Genomic DNA, 18,306 nt, shown 5'->3' with positions numbered 1-18,306 from the left:
ATAACTATATTGATAAATGTCAAAGGAAATGATACAAGAGCTTATACCGACTTCCGATGACGACTCCGGAATCCCGAGACAAGCTCGACTCGACTCTAACTCCCAACTACCTAACCTACTCTAGAAACTAAGAATGAAAGAAGACAACTCCTTGGTGTGTGTTCCAAGTGAGGGATGAGTGCTCTATTTATAGCCTTCCAGGGTTGGTTCTGAGCAGGTGAAGCATGTGGCATTGGTTGAAGGCAGTCGTAGCAGTTAAGCTTAACTTCCACGCGAAGACGGGACGCCAGAGGCTGCAAGGTGGGGCCGGCCGGCCTCTCCTAGGCCGGTCGGCCTGGAGATGTGGCCATCTGGCCACCGCCTTCTCCTGGATGTCTGTGATCACTCCTTGATGTCGGTGACAGTTGCTTGGATTGTACGCAGGCACGTGCTAGGCCGGCCGGCCTCCCTCTGGCTCTCCTCGGCTCTCTGTAGCACCGACATTGCAAGTGTACGCTTGTGATCTTCCTGGGAGGTGGATTGCTGACTTGGACATGTCCTTGCACTGAATTGTGGGTCCTTTGATCCGTGTGCAAGCCTTTCGGTCCATTCGATCAAACTGACATCCAATCCTCGACTCAGATGCATTTGAACGTGTCACATTGCCCCTAGATCGAAGAGGTGGCATGGTGTGTAGACGTGCCAGGCCGGCCGGCCTAGGAGAGGCCGGTCGGCCTGGGTTTTTGCCCAATTTTGTCCATTTTTGGTTCATCTGCTCCTGAAATCATAACTCATCCAAAACTTGTGGAACTTATTAAAATTAAATAAAATATGTATTGAACATGGTGCAAAGCTCAATTTATTTCCGAGAAGTTGATGGTCAAAATGGAAAATAATGGCCGTCAACACAAGCTTGGGCATTATGTTCAAGCTCGCCCCCAGATCGCAGAGACATTGCTCGAAGTGTTTGACGTAGATCGAGCAGCTGATCATGGGGACCTCTGGATCCTCTTGCATTGCAGCCACCATGCCATCCCAAGAGTCGTTCCTTGGGGGATTGTACCTACCTGCATGGTTAGTGCGTGGTTGGCCTCCGGGACGAGTTGCCCCATCCGGTGGACACCATGCTAACATTTTCAATGGTAGTCTCGAGTTGCCCTGGGATCTTCCCGCTCTCAACGGCCGAAAACAAAGCAGCAATTTGAGCAAGTTGAGTTTCGATCATTTTATTGAAACTTAATTGACACTACAAGAAATGTGGTGATCTATGACGGAAATTTTATGATATTTTAAAAGAGCGTCACAATTGCACACAATCTATGATAATTTTTAATATTTCGTCATGAATTTGAAGATATGGACCATAGGCCCAAAACTTAGTGACGTTTTATTGAATTCATCATAATTGAGCCCACAAAACATGACGTTTTAACATTAATGTCATAGAAATCGTCATAGTTATCTTAACTATATGTTTTGATATTTTTCATTTTTAATTCAATTTTTGCTTCTCTTATTTGATGCTTACGTGGCAGCCTAGTCAGCGCACACGAAAAGCAAACTAAAAGTCTTAAACCAAATTTCAACATTCTACTAAGTCCTATTCTGCTCCCTATCCTCCCGTGGTACATGCATATGTGATTGAATAAAAAAAGTGATTAGAGAAAATTTGAATATGGCGTTTAAACCTGTCATCCTGCAGTATGCATATGTGATTGGGAAAAAAATTGGCGTGCGAAAAAAAGTTAGTGTTAAATAAAAAGTGGAAACAGGGAAAAAAAGTTAGTGTTAAATAAAAAGTGGAAACAGGGAATCGAAACCTGCATCTCTGCTTTGGAGGAGAGTGCAAATACCACCACAACACTTCTACATTTGTGTTATAGAGTCATGTTGTAATTATACATAATGTTTAGTCAGTGAATAAATTTGGCAAAATAACGGCGCCACTAGGATTCGAACCAGCGTCTTGACGCTCCAAACCACAAGTATGCTGCGCCTCTGTTTGTGACTAAGCGAGTTATTATTTAGGTTTATCTAACTACTGCGAAAATAGATCTGCTAATAGAAAAAGCGTGCGGGGTGTGGAGTTGGGGTTCGAACTTGGAAAAATAAGAAAAAATAGTGAGGCAATACTGAATCGAACCGTGGCCATGAGCATTAGACGCGCAAAACTTTTACCAAAGGAGCTACATCTTATGTTGTGACATTCACTGGTATTGCTGTATTTATACAAGTATCGCGTATTGTAATTTCGAGAAAAAAGATATGCATTGAGTAGTGGAAATTCGAACCCAGTTCACGGAGATGAGAAACGGGTGCCCTACTAGGGCGCTAGGACTTCGCTTGTGATTGTATAGGTAACAAAACATTCATATAGTTTGTTTGAAACGTAGTCTGTAATGAAGAACAGATGTTTGATTCATATTTTTCTTTTTAATCTGCAATTAAATTTTATAATTGGTATTTCTCCTGCATAAGAACTCCAAATTTGATGGTTCTTTTTTCTAAACTTTTCTAAAATCATGATCTTTCATTTAATGGCCTTTGTTTATGTTAATTACTATTTCCTGGATCTTTTTCATACGGCTTGTTTTCTTCCACCTAAATTGAAAGTAGAAAAAATATGTTTTTTCACAAAAATTGGTAATGTAAGTTCATATTTTCTAATGATATGGTGAAAATAAGGCTGTGTCCAAATTTGAAGTGCATACGAGTTCAAAAATATGATGAGGTATTCAAATCTCAAAGTTTTGACTTGAATTACAGGATACTGTGTGAGAGATGTATCCGTTATGACCAATATATACTTCAAATATCATAAATTTTTTAAAAAAATTTATGTCAAGATTATACATTCATAAAATGATTCTATAACAATTTACATAATTTTTCAGTGAAGTTTTAGGTATTATTATCATTATTTTGTTACAAGGTTGCAAATAGAAGTTTGAATTATACCTAGCAAACATTTAAAATTTTCTTCCATTTTTAAGATATGAGCTATAATTAAATGGATATACTGAAATATATTTTTTTGCGATTTTTAGATATTATTTAAGATACTTGTGGTTCAAATAGTAATTACTTTCATCAAGCATGCAAAATTCATTTAAATGGTAGAAAATACCAAATCTGTTCGAAAATTCTTGAAACTCCTACAAAAAAGATTATAGGTAGTGTATTATATATAAAAATATATTGGTATATATAAGATAATTATTTTTATATGTTATTTACAATGGTGCAATAAAATGGAAAAATAGAAAATTGTTAGGTATGGGCTGTTTGTAGCTCGGCCTACTAGGCCCAATTATTGCTGACCATCCATTTTCGATCCAACGGCTGTAATCATGATCACATAGTATAAAATCAGCGGAAACCCTAAATCCTCACATCCATTCCCCCTCCCCTCACCGTGCGCTGCGCCGCGCTCCCTCTCCTCCCGAGCACCCCGCGCCTGCACCTCCAAAGATCTGGCAGCGGCGACGGATCTCCACCTCCACAGGCGACTACGGATCTCCACCCCGCATCCTCAGGCGGCCGAGTTGGGCTACTGCGTGTGCAGAGCATCCCGGACGCGCGGCCGGGGGCAGGAGCGCCGGCGTGGTGGCCACTGCGCTGCGGCGGTGGCAGGCGTAGGACGTCCTAGAGCGGTTGGGCTCCACGCTGCTCGCTGGGGCGTCGGTGCTCTCCCTGCCGGCGATCCAAGCTAGTGTGACGGGGGGCCAGGCCAACACCACGCTCCGCCGCATGCCGGCCCGCATCGAATCGCAGTCCCACCTGCGGACTCAATGCGCAGCCGCGCGCGCATGTTCGACGCGGACCAAGTCACTGCCATCATGTCTTCTACCCGCGCGGGTGTGCAAAGGGACGAGGGTGCGAGGAGGCCATCGGCACTCGGCCTGCTCCGCTTTCGGAAGGAGGACGCCGATGCCTGTCGCGCTTGCGCTCAACCTAACCTCATTTGCCTCTCCTTCCTTTTCTGAGGAGCCGCGAAACCCTTATGGGGACTCTGACTGCATATTCTCGTGATCTCATTGCTGCTGGTGGTAGGTCGTGGTGCTATAGCAGGGGCGTGGAGGGCAGGCAAGAGAACTGAGGTGACGGCGTGTTGGCAGTGTTAGGTTAGTTTCTCTCTTCTTTACTTCGTCCTCTGAATAGCCTACCAGATGTAGAAATTTGTTAGCAATCCATTTTATCTGAGTTTGCAATTACCTCATCTGACACACAAGACAAAGAAGATGCTCACAGAGAAGGCAACACAAATGCTCCAGAAATTAACTGTATTTTCTCACCACATATTGAAACTTCTCAATGGTGCAAAAATGTGATACTGACTTCTGTGATTTGTGAATACAGTTTTGGACCTGTTAAACCAAGTTAGCTACTGCTTAGTACACACGTTTCTTGCTAAAAAGTAATGGGAGTAGCACTTTTTGCATATCTAATGGTGATAGTTCAAGTGCATTTCATTTTATGAAATATTGAATCACACTTTTCTTTCAAGAAAGTGACTTAGCTCAGGATACTAAGCCTATTTCTTCTTTAGCTCCTTTTCATGGTGCTAAGAAGCAGCGTTAAAATCTTAGTGCATTCCTGCATAAGGACCTACATAGTCTTCTATGTTTAGATTCAAATCATTTCTATGTTTATTTTAATAATCTATGCCCACACCTCATGAACTGTGTGCTAACCTTTTTTCAATGTGTATGCTGATGTCTGACAATAAGTTGTTTCTTTTTCCAAAAAATGGTCTTTCTCCGTGTGCAGATCAGGAGGGAACAGCTCATCAGTTCTGACTTCTGAGAAGCTCAAGTAGCTCCTAATGGTACACAGTTAACATTAGGTACTTGTATGTGTGCATTCTCTGTTCAAGGAAATTGTTCTGCCAAGCTTTAAAATTGCTAGGAATAGAGTGTTCCTCATAGTTGCTTATCCATGTTCTCTGATTTAGGTGTGCGTCCTCTGACCTATCAGTTATCTGCATCATGATTGAATGGTTTTCTTTTAGTTACTTGTCTAAATTTTTTATGGATTGTACAGCTGCAGCCAGAAGAAAAAGAGAGGTGCATGGGCAGTTGATCCGGATAAAGATAACATGTTGATGCTGTTGTCCATCTCAAACAAAATAGGAGATTATGATGATGATGCTTCTACCATGTTCTCGACGAGTGTTCAGGTTAATTGAACTCCTGAGGGATTTTTTCTGATTAGTTGAGCTTTCAGTTTTATTCCTTTGCATGTTTCAGTAGTGATAGGAATTCGATCCATCTTTGCACAGATGGTACATATATTTTTTTCTTCGAGTGCTTCTAGTGTCAGAGTGCTTCCATGTTTTTTTTATCCTGCAGAATACTTAAAAAAATCTGCTAGTTTCAGTATTTTCCATCACAAATATTGCCTTCTGATTAATATTTGGCAATGTGCTCTTCCATGTTAGGATGAAACGGAACAAGGAACAAGTAATGCGAAGACATGGGAATTTCGAGGCAAATATTGGAACCTTTGCTATTTTTGTTTCTAGTGTATTGCTTTTGATGCAAGATGACAGCATGTAACTTGCTATTTTGATGTGCTTCTCAATGTAAATATGAGATATTCTATTTGATTTGATGTTGTGGTAAATGGGCTGAAAATTTTAGTATATCTTCTAGACTAAAATGGCTATTCTATTAAAAGGGTTGAAAATTGGGCCCAATTTGATGATCAGTGCAAAATTGGGCTGCGAAAAATGGCCCTAGCTCTAAAATGGGCCTATTAACAAATGGGCTGCTAACGCATTATCCATGTCAGCTGCCACATGAGCACCACTTTCCATGCCAGCAGCCATGTCAATTTACACATCATTATTGCCATCGACATCATTGCCATGTCATTAGCCACATCATTTTTCATGTCTTCAATGTGTGACGTGGCAAATGATTTTGTGACGAAAATTATACTGTTTGTGACGTTTATTTTCATCACAAAAACTGGGTTTTGGTTGGGATTTGGGGGCCCGGGTGAATTCTATGACGGTTTCAAAACGTCATGGATCGAGCAATTCATGACGAAAATTTAAAAAACGTCACGAGGTGTGATCTGTGACGCTCAATACATGACGCAATTCGAGATCGTCATAGATACTGTTTTATGACGGGTTTTTAGTGATCTATGACGAAATTTAATCGTCATGGATCAACAGATTTTTTGTAGTGTGATTTTTAAGAGTTGAAGACAAAGTTTCAAGCTTTACATTTAAACTTTCCATGGTTTTGTCATTGGCCAAAAGCTTTTTGTTTATGTTTTCATTAATTTTACTTGACCAAGCACAAGTTCTCTCAAGGGTGGTTGGTTTGAATTGAAATTCAAATTGAAAGATGGATTGTAGTTGTTTTTTTGATGGAAAGACTGTGGGGGAGATCCCCACATCAATTTTATAAATAGGAAAAAAACAAATACAACAGGAGGTTACTTACAACAGCACAGGAGGGAGGGCGGGAGTATACGGACCAAGACTCAAGAAATCTACTCTAGCCATTGAATAATACATGGACACTGATCGTTCGAAACTCTCATGAGTTGGAGTAACACCTGACTTTTAAAAGACCTAACCCAAAGCCTAATTGTTGGTGCGCTATTATAAAAAATCTTGGAGTTCCTGAGCTTCTAGAGCTCCCAAGCTGCAATGATAAAGATCTCCATAAAGTAAGGCAGTTGCAAAGTCGTCATGAGGGCTAACACTCGGTCACTGATATTTTCCACGTCCGGCCAAAAAAAAACCCAATTTAGACTAGCAAGCGGCAGCAAAAGGACAGTTGAAGAAGAGATGATCCGTGTCTTCTTCTGTGTTCAAAGTGCAAAGAACACACCAAGAGTTGGGTTCAACATTAAAGTGACATCAAACAAGCATATTCCTTGTATTCAGCCGATCCACAAACATGAGCCAAGCAAAGAATTTCAGGCGTGGAGTACATTTGGACTTCCAGACTTTCTTAAAAATCAAGGAGGGGTGAAAATTCTGAAATACCATCTTGTAGTAACGACGAGATGAGTAAACTTGGTTACCCCATAAGAAGAACCATCGATCCTTGGAGTTCAAGTCAAAATCCACATTCTGCACATAATCATGCAAGTCAAGCAGCTCTTCAAAAGCAACTGGAGAGAGAGGCAGATTAAAGAGAGAATATAGATCATCGGTCAACACAATTTGCTTGACTGAGATTTCTGTGTTGGTGGCAAAGGAGAAAAGATGTGGGTACTTGACAGAGAGAATGTCAGAAGCCCACAGATCATCCCAGAAAGACACAGACGGGCCATCTCCAATAGTACATCTAGCTACTCCTCTATAAAGTATACTAAGCTTCAAAAGGTCCTTCCACTAGAAGGAGCCAGTGGCAGCAGCAGCATGGGGCACTTTTGTGGAATAATATTTATGCCAAATTAGATGCACCCAAGGGATATCCTCTTTGCAGTAGAATTTATGAAGTTGTTTCAGGAGTAGTGCATCATTCTGCAATCTGAGATTGAGAACACCAAGACCTCCCTTATCTTTTGGCTTCTGAACCATTGACCAAGCAGCCAGGTTTCCACCTTTCTTTGTAGCATCATTCCTCCTCCAAAGGCATTGCTTTCTGGCATGGTCAATATTTTCAATTACCCCTACTAGTAACTTAATAGAACACATAGCATAGGTGACTCTAGGAGTGAGCACCGAATTGATCATCTCCAATCTGCCAGAATATGACAAATAGGTTGAGCAAGCAGAAAGACGCCTTTCAACTCTATCCATTAGAGGAGTAAGATCCTCCATTCTTGGTTTTGTTGTACCCATTGGCAAACCAAGGTAAGTGAAAGGCATAGTTGCAATCTGACAGCCAAATGCATTAGCTAAAGCAACTAGGTTACTTGCAGCAACATTGACTGGTATCATGGAAGATTTAGAGAAATTCACTTGCAGTCTGTTGACTGAGTAAAGGTATCCAACAAACTTTTGAGGTCAGCCCTCAAAATAAGAATAGTGTCATCAGCATGTTGAACTACTGGGAAATCATTGGTTGCATGGGAGATGGGCATTGTAAGATGTCGTTTGTGATAAGCATCATTGATCACATATTGTAGGAGTTCAGCAGCTAGGACAAAGAGCAAGGGGGAGAGGGGGTCTCCCTGCCTAACCCCTCTCCCACATTTGAATTGTTTCCTAGGGACACCATTCAGTAAGATAGATGAGAATCCAGAGGAGAAAATTAGATTTATCCACTGAAGCCATTTGTTTGGGAAGCCCTTAGTTGTCAGTATGATGATATCTCTTTTACTTTGCTGGCATTGGTGTATGTACTCAAAACACCAAGATATACAATCATAGATTGATCTGGTCTTAATAAAACCATATTGGTTTGCATGAATGATCTGTAAGATCAGTCTTTGTAATCTCTCAGCTAGGATTTTTGTCAGCAGTTTGATACTGCTATTAAGCAAGGAGATTGGTCTGAAGTCATTGACTGATTCAGGATTTGTCGTTTTAGGGACAAGAGTGCTGAAAGAATTATTGATGCTTTCCAGCAGTAAAAGAAACTTTGACACAGACCATAGAAATCTTCTTTAATTATAGGCCAGCACTTCTTCATAAACATTCCATTGAAGCCATCAGGACCAGGGCTTTTATCCACTGGCAGCATCTTAATGATTTTATCTATTTCTTCTCTTGCAAAAGAAACTATGAGACTATCCAGGTTTACTGTCAAGGAAATAAGATTGGAAAGATCAAAGGCCATTCTTGGCTGCATAGAGATGCCCATCCTGCTTTTGTATGCCATTAGAAGCAGTCCAGCCTTCCCTTCATGATTAGTAATCAACACCCCATTTTCATCCTTGAGCTGTGTGATTGTGTTTCTCCAAAAAGAAATAGTAGCCATTGCATGAAAAATTTTTGTGCATTCATCTCCAAACTTGATTCTATTGGTTGTGTAGCGTTTCTTCCAGTAAATATTCTTGTATCTGAGCAAAGTCTGCAACTGTTTCTTGATTATTGCTCTGAGATTCCATTCAGGCACAAAGAGGACCCTACAATCCTCTAAAGAGTCAAGAAAGAAGACTACTTTGTTGCAGGTGTCAATTAAATCAGAAAGATTGGACAAATTCCTGCTCCAAAGCTTCAGATTGTATCTAGTATTTTTAAGTCTCCCCGCTAGACTTAAAGCTGAATCTCTATTATTTCTGATTGGTTTGCTCCAAGCATCTTTCACTACATTAAAGAAACCTGGGTGTTCTGGCCAGAAATTTTCAAATCGAAAAAGATTTGATTTTGGAATGGAAGTGCCAATGACTATTTTGCAGGGGATGTGATCAGAGGTCATTGGTAAAACCATGGTATTGGGATAACTAAGGGTCCAGTTGACTGAGGTGAAGAGCCAATCCAAGTGCTCTAAAAGAGGATCATGTTGCATAATGCTCCAAGTATAAGCTCTACATTTGAGGGGTAGCTCCACCAGACCCAAGTGGCCAATGACATCATTAAAGATTAAAGTATCATGAATATTACCCCAGGCCTATTTCTATTTTCAAGAGATCTATAAAAATTAAAGTCTCCCAAAAATAACCAATCTTCTGAAAAAGATAGGTTCTGAGCTCTCAACCACTGAACAAAAGCAGAGTGCAAAGGTTCCTGACAAGGGCCATAAACCGACGTCAACTTTCAGCAGGCACTATTATGCTGCGAGGTGAAGGAGAGTGTTAAGCCAAAGGGACGTTTCTCCAAGGTAGCACCAGCAAAAGTTGCACTATTCCAGAGGACTAGTATTCCACCAAAAGTACCAATTGAGGGGACAAAATCATATGCATCAAAACGGCGAGGAGCAAACTTCCTGATAAAGGACATCTCGAAGTGCTCTATTTTCGTTTCCTGTAAACAGACTATGGAACACCCACTTTCCTCAATTTAATTTCTGCATCATGTTTGTCCACAACATTAAGCCCTGTAATGTTCCAACATAAGATATTCCAATTACGTGAATTTATCATGATAAACATAATAGCAAGTAACAAGCAGGACACAACATAGCTTAGCCTGATGGAAAGAGCACACTTGAAGTACAAAGTTGAAGCGTCCCCTCATAAGAGAAGACTTAAATGTGATACAAACATCAGTCCCAGGAGGCTGATGACACATTTATTACATCAGATGGTTCATCACCGTACAACTCTACGCGGTAGTGAGCAGAGAAGCGCCACTATCGCGAGGATTACAACCCACACCCACACAACGATATTAAATATAAAAAGGGGGTCATCAGAGTCTTTCGCCATGCAGTAACTCCTGCGGGTGACCCTAATCCACAGGCAAGGCTGGGTGTAGGATGGTACCCTACTCGACGTCGTCAGGAACGAAGTCTGGATCCTCCTCTGTAAAAATTAAGAATGGGATGAGTACAAACGTACTCAGCAAGTCCAACCACACCCACGGAGGGGGTATAAACAGAGTATAATGCACATGGTAATTCAAGAATAAGGTTAAGGTTTACTTTTGCGGAAAACAATATCTTATGCAAGGGTTCATTTAAAAGAAAACATTGAAAAAATAGTTTTCTTGTACGGAGTAACACATAGGGTTGATCCACACAGGATCCAAGTTTTAAGACTGCTACCGGACTCCTCATCCGCCGTAGCACACGGCACAATTGCTGGACACATTTCCAAAACAACTCACGCTAACCCATCCCACAATAAACACTAGTCATGTGACCACACCGTAACTCGCCCAGTACCGTGGGCACGGCTATTCGAATAGATTTTAACTCTGCAGAGGTGTGCAACTTTACCCACAAGTGGGGTACCGCAACTCGATCACCTTAGTGTCGGTGCAGATCCCAACAAAGCCATTACCCACCTTAGCTAGACCTGACTAGCCATCACGGGATGCACCAAGGGGTCATTGACCTATCACAGAGGTTGTAACCGGGGCATAAGTCACACAGAGCTAATCCCTTCTCCTTGATCACCCGTTGCTCTCAGCTCTCCTGATGACTATCAGACTAACTAGTGGGGTTTATGCTAAGACGTTGCCCATACAATGGTCGAGTGGTTTGCACGATAGTGGAGTTAGGTGAGATGACACACTAACTCGGTCCTTAGTTGTGACAAGATGGATATCTCCCTTCCTTGCCCTGCCACACAGGCACGAGCACACCAAACGACAAATCACACAGAAATGCCATCCATCGCGTCTAAACTCATCTTTCAAAAATTCTTGTTTTATCCCTTCCCCCCCCCCACACACACACCCCTTTTCTTTGTAAAACAAGTTGTATTGTGTATAAGATCCTAAGCGTTCTAGTAGCGATTAACGTCCAAACAAAACACATTCAGACATTAATCTAGGTGGTCAAGGAATGGTTACAACAAATCAAGGGGTGGTTATCCAACCGTGTTTTTGGCAGGCAAAACATATGCAACTTTGTAAAAGCCGGCAGGTGGCACTGGGCCGGCGTTGCAGTGCTCGTCGGTGGCCAGGGAGTGGGGAAGGAGTACCAGGGGGGCTCGGGGCTCGATTTCCCTCGCTCACCTCGGACTGGAGTGGAGCAGAGAGGCGGGTCGACGGGAGGCAGGTGCGGCGGCGGCGCTGGAGCTTGGGAGGAGGTGCGGCTCGTGGTGATGGCTGTTGCGGAGCTCGAAGGCGGGGCTGGGGTTCCCTTTATAGCCGCCGGAAGGCGGTGGGGGGGGGGTCGAGTCGCAATAGTGGCGGGTTGGTGCCGTCCGGCGAGCGGCGCGGCGGGCCTTAATGGCGCTCGGCCGCGTTCGCGCGTCGCGGAGCGGCGTGCGCGCCGAGAGCGGTTTCTAGGGGCGGGGTGCGCACGTGGGTGGCTGCTATGGCCGACGTCGGCCTCAGCTCACGCCCCCGCGTCGAGGTGGCACAGACAGCGGCGCTGTTCGCGCACAGCGCGCTCGGCGGGCGGCGCGGCGGGGCAGGCGACGTGACGCGTCGCCCAGCGACGAGCGGCGCGGCGGCGTTCTGGGCACGCGGTTCGCATGGTTGCGCACGCTTGGACTGGCACGGTGGGGCGCGCAGTGATGCCACGGCGGGCGGTGCGGCCGTCCCGGCCCGGCGCGGAGAGCGTCGCGTGCAAGTGGGCGCGTGGGTGCGAGCGCGCGCGCGGGAGGGGCAGGCCGGAGCGGGGCGCGCACGAGGAGGGAGCAGGGAGCGAGGGTGGCGTGGGTGGAGCATGCGGTGGCAAGCTGCTCTACAGCGTGAGAGAGGAAAAGAGAGAAGAAAAGAAAAAGGAAAATGGGAAAAAGAAAAAGAAAAAGAAAGGGAGGGAGAGAGAGAGAGAAAGAAAAAAAGAGAGGGAGGTGGAGAGATTCGCGCCGCGATCACGGCGCCTGCCGGCCACGCGCAATGTTGCGTGCGCGCGCGGGCGAGGCCACAGGGAAGCGGTCGGGGGTTGGGAATCAGACACTTGGAACAGATAGAGATTCCGGGGAAAAAGGGTTCGGGGTTTAGGAGAGTTTTGAGCTCGACGAAGAAATTTTTTGCAAATAAATAATTTAGCACGTGATTTAATTTTAACGGATTTTTGGGATGTCACAAAAGTCCAAAGAACAGAGAACCAGATAAAGGATCAGGTCCACAAAAAGTAAAGAAACTGCAACCAAGTCCAACCACAGGGTTCTGAGCACTGAGAAAAAAGGGCCAAGAGTTTAAGTTCAGGAACAAAACGCCCATCCAAGGGATGGGCCCTGACCAAAGCCAACTAAAAAGAAAGCTTGTAGCTGCAAACAGATCAAGCTTTTGTGTTGTCATCTGGAACCTTGTCTTGCAGAAGTGCTTCTGGTGTGATCTCACTAGGAGATACACCACAGTTGAGGCCCCATCCCTGCAGAACATCCAGAGGTACTGAGGCAGGTATTATATCATCAGTAGGCTTCGGTGGATCATTGAGCGAGGGCACTGTTGCTACTGTTGCTTGGTTCTAACATCTTCTTCTTTTGTGAGGTGTATCCTCAAGCTGGACATGCTGGAAACCTTCAGGATTGTGGATCCTCGGACTTCTCCTGCTGCCCAGAGAACTGAGTGGCTTCCTTGGTTTTCCTTTGAAATCAGGGAGGGAAGTGAGACTTTCCCAGCAGGTCTAGGGGGCAAGCTTGAGGCAGTGGAAGAGGCTACATCATCCAAAAGAGGTGACAAACATTTTTTTGCTGGGACTTGTGCTTCAGAAATAGGCTCAACTTCTGGAGCAACAAGCATCTCTTTAATAGGTTCCTCTTGGCCAGAATGAAATAGAGCAGAAGAATCATCATGAGAATCCATAGCAATAGAGCCATCATCTTGAGAGTCCAAAGCAAGAGATCCTGACGACTGAGAAGTTTGAGAGGCTGCCCAGATCTGTAGCAGAACTGCATGTAAAGAAGGCTGGAAGGGAACAATAGCAAGCTCGTTGTTCACAGAGACCGAGTCACTTGAAGAGTGGGAGTCCAAATTCTGCCTCAAGTTGAAACTCAATAAGTCAACTCTGTCCAGGATGACTGGAAAGTGGACTGGTGGGATGGGAACACATGCAGTCTCTGAAATGCCAATGACTCCATCACCCAAAATGATTTCCCTGGCTGAATCTGTAAAAACTAATGTGAGGTGACCTCTGTAGAGGATGAAGAAGAGGAGGAGCCTTCCAAGTTACCAGATAGAATGTCATCGACTATGAGTGTAATCTCAGGATCATTAGCCCTCAGGTAATGAGCTGAAGAACCTGACTGGTCATAAGACATTGACTCTTGTTGCTGTAGAACATCTTGTGGTGCCTGTTGCTGACCAACATTATCTGCCTGATCTACAGGCCAATCATCCCAAGCATCATCCATAACATCATCATTGTTTCCCTGATTCAGTAAGTCATTTTGAACCTCAGCCATCTGCACATCATTAAGTCCATGATCATTTTGAATTTGCTGAGTAGCACCATGCAACTCATGTTGCCAACCCTGTGGTGCATTTTGATTTGCAGCATGGATAGGTCCATTAACTGGATGTGGATTGCCATCAAAAGGGACTGGATCCTCATCTTGTGGAAACCCATCCGGGAATTGACCATTAAGAATAAAGACTGGCACAGACCAGGATCTTCCCATACCTGCCAACAAGGAGCCCTGGGTCACTACTAAGCTTCTGGGAACGCGTTCCGGTGCAAGAAGCAGGCATCTAGCAAGAACTCTGTATTTATTTGGACCTTCTAGCCAAGTGATCAGACGACCAAAAGGAGCAACAGTAGCTCTGACAAATTCCAGCAGTTGATAATCTAGAGGGAAACCCAGGAACATAATCCAACTCTCTCTGATATACGGACAAGATCTAAAATTCCTGGCCACATCATGCTTAAGTACCCTGATTAGACCATGTTCAGACTGAATGGGAGAAGCATCTAACAAACATTCCCTTTGGATTGGATCATCAAACTGAAAAAGCCCTAACCCCAAAGGCGAGGGAAAAGCGGAGACAACTCTCACTGAGAATTCCTCCTGGAGGAAATCAACCACCTCCTGAATTAAGCCATGGACCTGCGCTGGGATGGGCTCCACCTTGAGCACCAAGATAGCGTATTGCTCATGTCAGCGAGGCGGCTCTCCACCAAGAGCGACACGAGCGCGAGCAGGGCGCTACCGATTGTGCTCAACATGTAGACCAGCAGGGGCATACAACATGGGGTTACAAGGAAAGTTTGCCATGTGCGAAGCTGGGTGGTCGAGGTTGGGGACAATGGCGATGGCGGAGGCGGTGGTGGTGGCGGTGGCGGTGGCGGTGGCGGAGTGATCGTCGATGGAGTTGCACTATTGTTTGGGGAAGGTGGGGGATCGGAAGGCAACTGTGGATTCTTTGAGACCACCGCACCAGAATTGGGGGAAGAATGGGCCGAATCCAACTCTGGTACTGACTGAGTAGCAGAGGCTTTGGGGGCCCAAAAGATCTTTGGATGAGCCTTAGTTAGACACCAACGGGCTTTATGTCCATAATGGAAGCAAGACTTGCAGCGCCATGACCCAATGCAACGCCGGGCTAGGTGCCCGTGCGCTAAGCATTTGCCATAGAAGAGATCCACCTTTGAATTTGAAAATTGAAAATCAGCAGGCAAAATATCAGGAGGCAAAGAACACTCCTTGAATTGCAGATCTGTAGATCGACCAGGAGAACCACCAAGATCTTTCCGAAGTCGTCCAAAAACTCTGGAGAATCGAACTGTTGTTGGGACCAAGAAATTAGGCATTGGGGGATCCTGTATCAGTTTTTTAGCAAAACGAATACGTCAAACTCGACGAGATGCAACATCCGAACGAGGTTTTTTGTGTTTGCGAGAAATCACATGAGTCCATTCATGAAGATACTCTTGTTCCCATAAAAATTTCTCATGCTCCTAGTGAGGGGCACCATTGCTCCAAAGATGAAAATAGACATCAAAGCAGGAACCAATATATCGATGAAGATTATAAATTTTGAAGCCCACAGCTTTGCAGGAAACTGAGAAACAAAAATGCCAATCACTTTGAAAAGCGACACGAAGATCGTAGTTGTTACCTCCCTAGAATGGTGGACGTTGTTGGTTCCACCCCTGGCCTCCTTCTTGTGGACGGTACCCATTGTTGTTATTATTGTTGTTGAGGTAAGTGCAGTCTTCACGGGTTTTGGGGCAGTCATTCCCCAAATGTCCATCGTTGCCATAGACTTCGCACGTGAAGTGCGCACCCATGGCATAAACGGGAGCGTGGATCTGTTGCTTGCTCCCTTCCTCCATCTTCTTGATGAGGAGGTCGAGTTTTGCGGCAATCATATCCGTCTCCTTGACGGTATGCATGCCCTTTATACCGGGTTGGTGTCGTTCATCGCTCCACCCCTGATTGGAGACTATCTTCTTGACCAATACTTTGGCGCTAGCGATGGTCAGGTTGAGGAAGGCTCCTCTAGCAGCAACATCGATGTTGGCTCTAGATGTCGTTGTGAGCCTGTTGTAGAAGCTTTGTAGGACGAGCCACTCGTCCATGCCGTGGTGGGGACAGGCCAGGATGTATTTTTGCAGTCTTTCCCAAGTTTTTGGGATGGATTCCATCCCCGTCTGCTGAAAACTTGATATCTTCTCGCGTAGGGCATTTGTTTTGCCCAGCTGGAAGAACTTTGCGAGAAATGCATTGGAGCATTTGGCCCAGGTGTCGATGTCTTTTTCCTTGTAAAACTACTATTTCACCTTCCCCAGCAGGAAGAAGGGAAACAGACGAAGCTTGATCACGTCGGCAGCGACACCCCGTATCACTACGTTGTCGTAGGGCTCTAGGAAGTTCTGCATATGCGCGTTGGCATCCTCATTTGGCTTGCCATAGAACGGGCTAGCCTGCACCATGTTGATGAGGCTGGATTTGAGCTCGAAGTTCACGTCCCCAACATTGATGTTGGGTTGTTGACGCTCACTAACGATCATTTCCAGGCATCAACTTGATCAGAAAATCATGAGAGTTTGTATTTCTTACATGCATCTTTATCCAATAAAGTCCCTAAACCACACTTTACCTTCTAGAAAATGCAAGTTGTGTTTTTGAGCTAATATGTAGGTTGCAAGCACACTTTGGCCTGACATAAAATCATAGACCTGGCCCGTGGGCCCCACCGCCTCATCCAGGCCACGTGGCGCCTCCTCATAGGTCCCCTAGGTCGGTTGCAAGGGTCTCACCCCATGGCTCCCTGCTATAAATACAAGGGGGGTAGAGATTATGACACACACACACACACACACACCACACTTACTCTCCTCTCTTGCTCATCTTGCATAGTCTTTAGGTTTAGTGGAGTTTAGGAGAAGTCTACGAGTCTTCGAGTCGCCGGATCTGCTCGAGTCTGGTATGGGTTCATCTCTAGCTCTCTCTTGTAATATTCGGTTGTTTGTAATAGAATTAAACTATGGTTACCGATACCTGCTCGAAGTATGTTCAGAGTTATCGGATATATGCTTCTTGATATGGTTGCGTTATTATTCAATGCTTGCATTGTATGATCACCCTGTGCTTGAGATGGTTAGTATTTCGTGCTTAAAACTCTATCAACTGCTCCAGTATTCGTATGTTTGCTCTAGTGTGATGTCTATCCATCCGGAGGGTGGGGGCTCCACGCGGGACACTAGAGTATCCCTTACTAGTGTAGACATGGTGTCTAGATTAGCTAAGAGTTGCTGGATGTCAACTATACCCACGGTTTGTAGAGGTAGCCGGCAGGTGGTGACAGCCCTGTCCGAGCCCGAGTAATCCTCTACGTTCGGTATGGGGTGTAGGAGGTGTCAGACTTGGGACAACAGTACTGCTTATAGACATAGTTCTAGAGTAAGGGATAGCTCATGGATGTACCTTACCTCTTTTGTAACTACCCGAATAGGCATAGAACTAGCTGTAGTATAAAGAAAACTACCCGATTATGTTGTAGTAGGACTCCAACTGTACTCGGCTAGGACTTCCATGTAACCCTGTCCCCCCGGATATATAAGGGCGGGCAGGGACCCCCTCCAAACAATCATCAACACCTAAGGCAATACAAACCACACAGGACGTAGGGTATTACGCAAACGCGTGGCTCGAACCTGTCTAAATCTTTGTGTTCCTTGTACCATCGAGTTCTAGAGCAGTCGATCCCTACCTACAAACCCTACTGCTAAGGGTATCTCTGAGCAGACTTGGCGGTAAACACCGACAGCTAGCGCGCCAGGTAGGGGGTTTGGCGAGTTCACCAACGAATTCGATAGCTGGACCAAGCAACGCAAATGGCGTGCTAGAAGGCACGACCTTTGTTTTCGGTTCCTGGGCTTGCACGGCTGATGGAACGGGAGGCTTTTCCAGCCACCTTGTCATGCCTAACTCGCCTAAATCGAAAACTCGCTCCCAACTCACCGACATCCGCGAGTTCGCGGATCTCGACGAGGAAAGAGTTCCACCCTAACTCGACTCGAACAACCCAGAAAACATGTCAACTCAAAACCGAACTCCTGGTTTGGTCGAGTTCGACATAAATTCTGATTCCGAAAAGCCTCACTTTTCCAAAACTCTTGGAAAATACCTGGCACATCTCAAGACAATCAAATGCCCTAAAATCAAAAACTCAGAACTACTTGCCGGAGTAGATCAAGTTTCACGATCAATTGAGGCCTGCATTAAACTTGCAAAAACTGCTCTCAGCTCATCTGTGCCACAGCAGAACCCTAAAGCACTAAACCCACTGCAGAAGAGGTTGGGCGATATGCTCTCAGGGGTCGATCGGGTAAATCTGAAGCTTGCCAACTGCATTAAGGTGGCTGAAAGCACTCTGCAAAACAAAGAACTGAAATCGGGAGGAGG

General features: G+C 44.8%; 1 long non-coding RNA gene across 1 annotated transcript; it reads left to right on the top strand.

Annotated features, from left to right (window-relative positions):
* The first annotated feature begins 3,372 nt into the window (after positions 1–3,372).
* On the top strand, positions 3,373–5,625 carry LOC120651501. The gene is made up of 4 exons (XR_005666212.1): positions 3,373–4,103; positions 4,750–4,825; positions 5,023–5,158; positions 5,420–5,625. It is a non-coding gene; the product is annotated as an uncharacterized LOC120651501 (long non-coding RNA).
* Positions 5,626–18,306: the final 12,681 nt, after the last annotated feature.

This window comes from Panicum virgatum, chromosome 9K, assembly GCF_016808335.1.
Source record: "Panicum virgatum strain AP13 chromosome 9K, P.virgatum_v5, whole genome shotgun sequence".
Classification (NCBI taxonomy): Eukaryota; Viridiplantae; Streptophyta; class Magnoliopsida; order Poales; family Poaceae; genus Panicum; species Panicum virgatum.
This window is presented reverse-complemented; position numbering and strand designations above follow the sequence as displayed.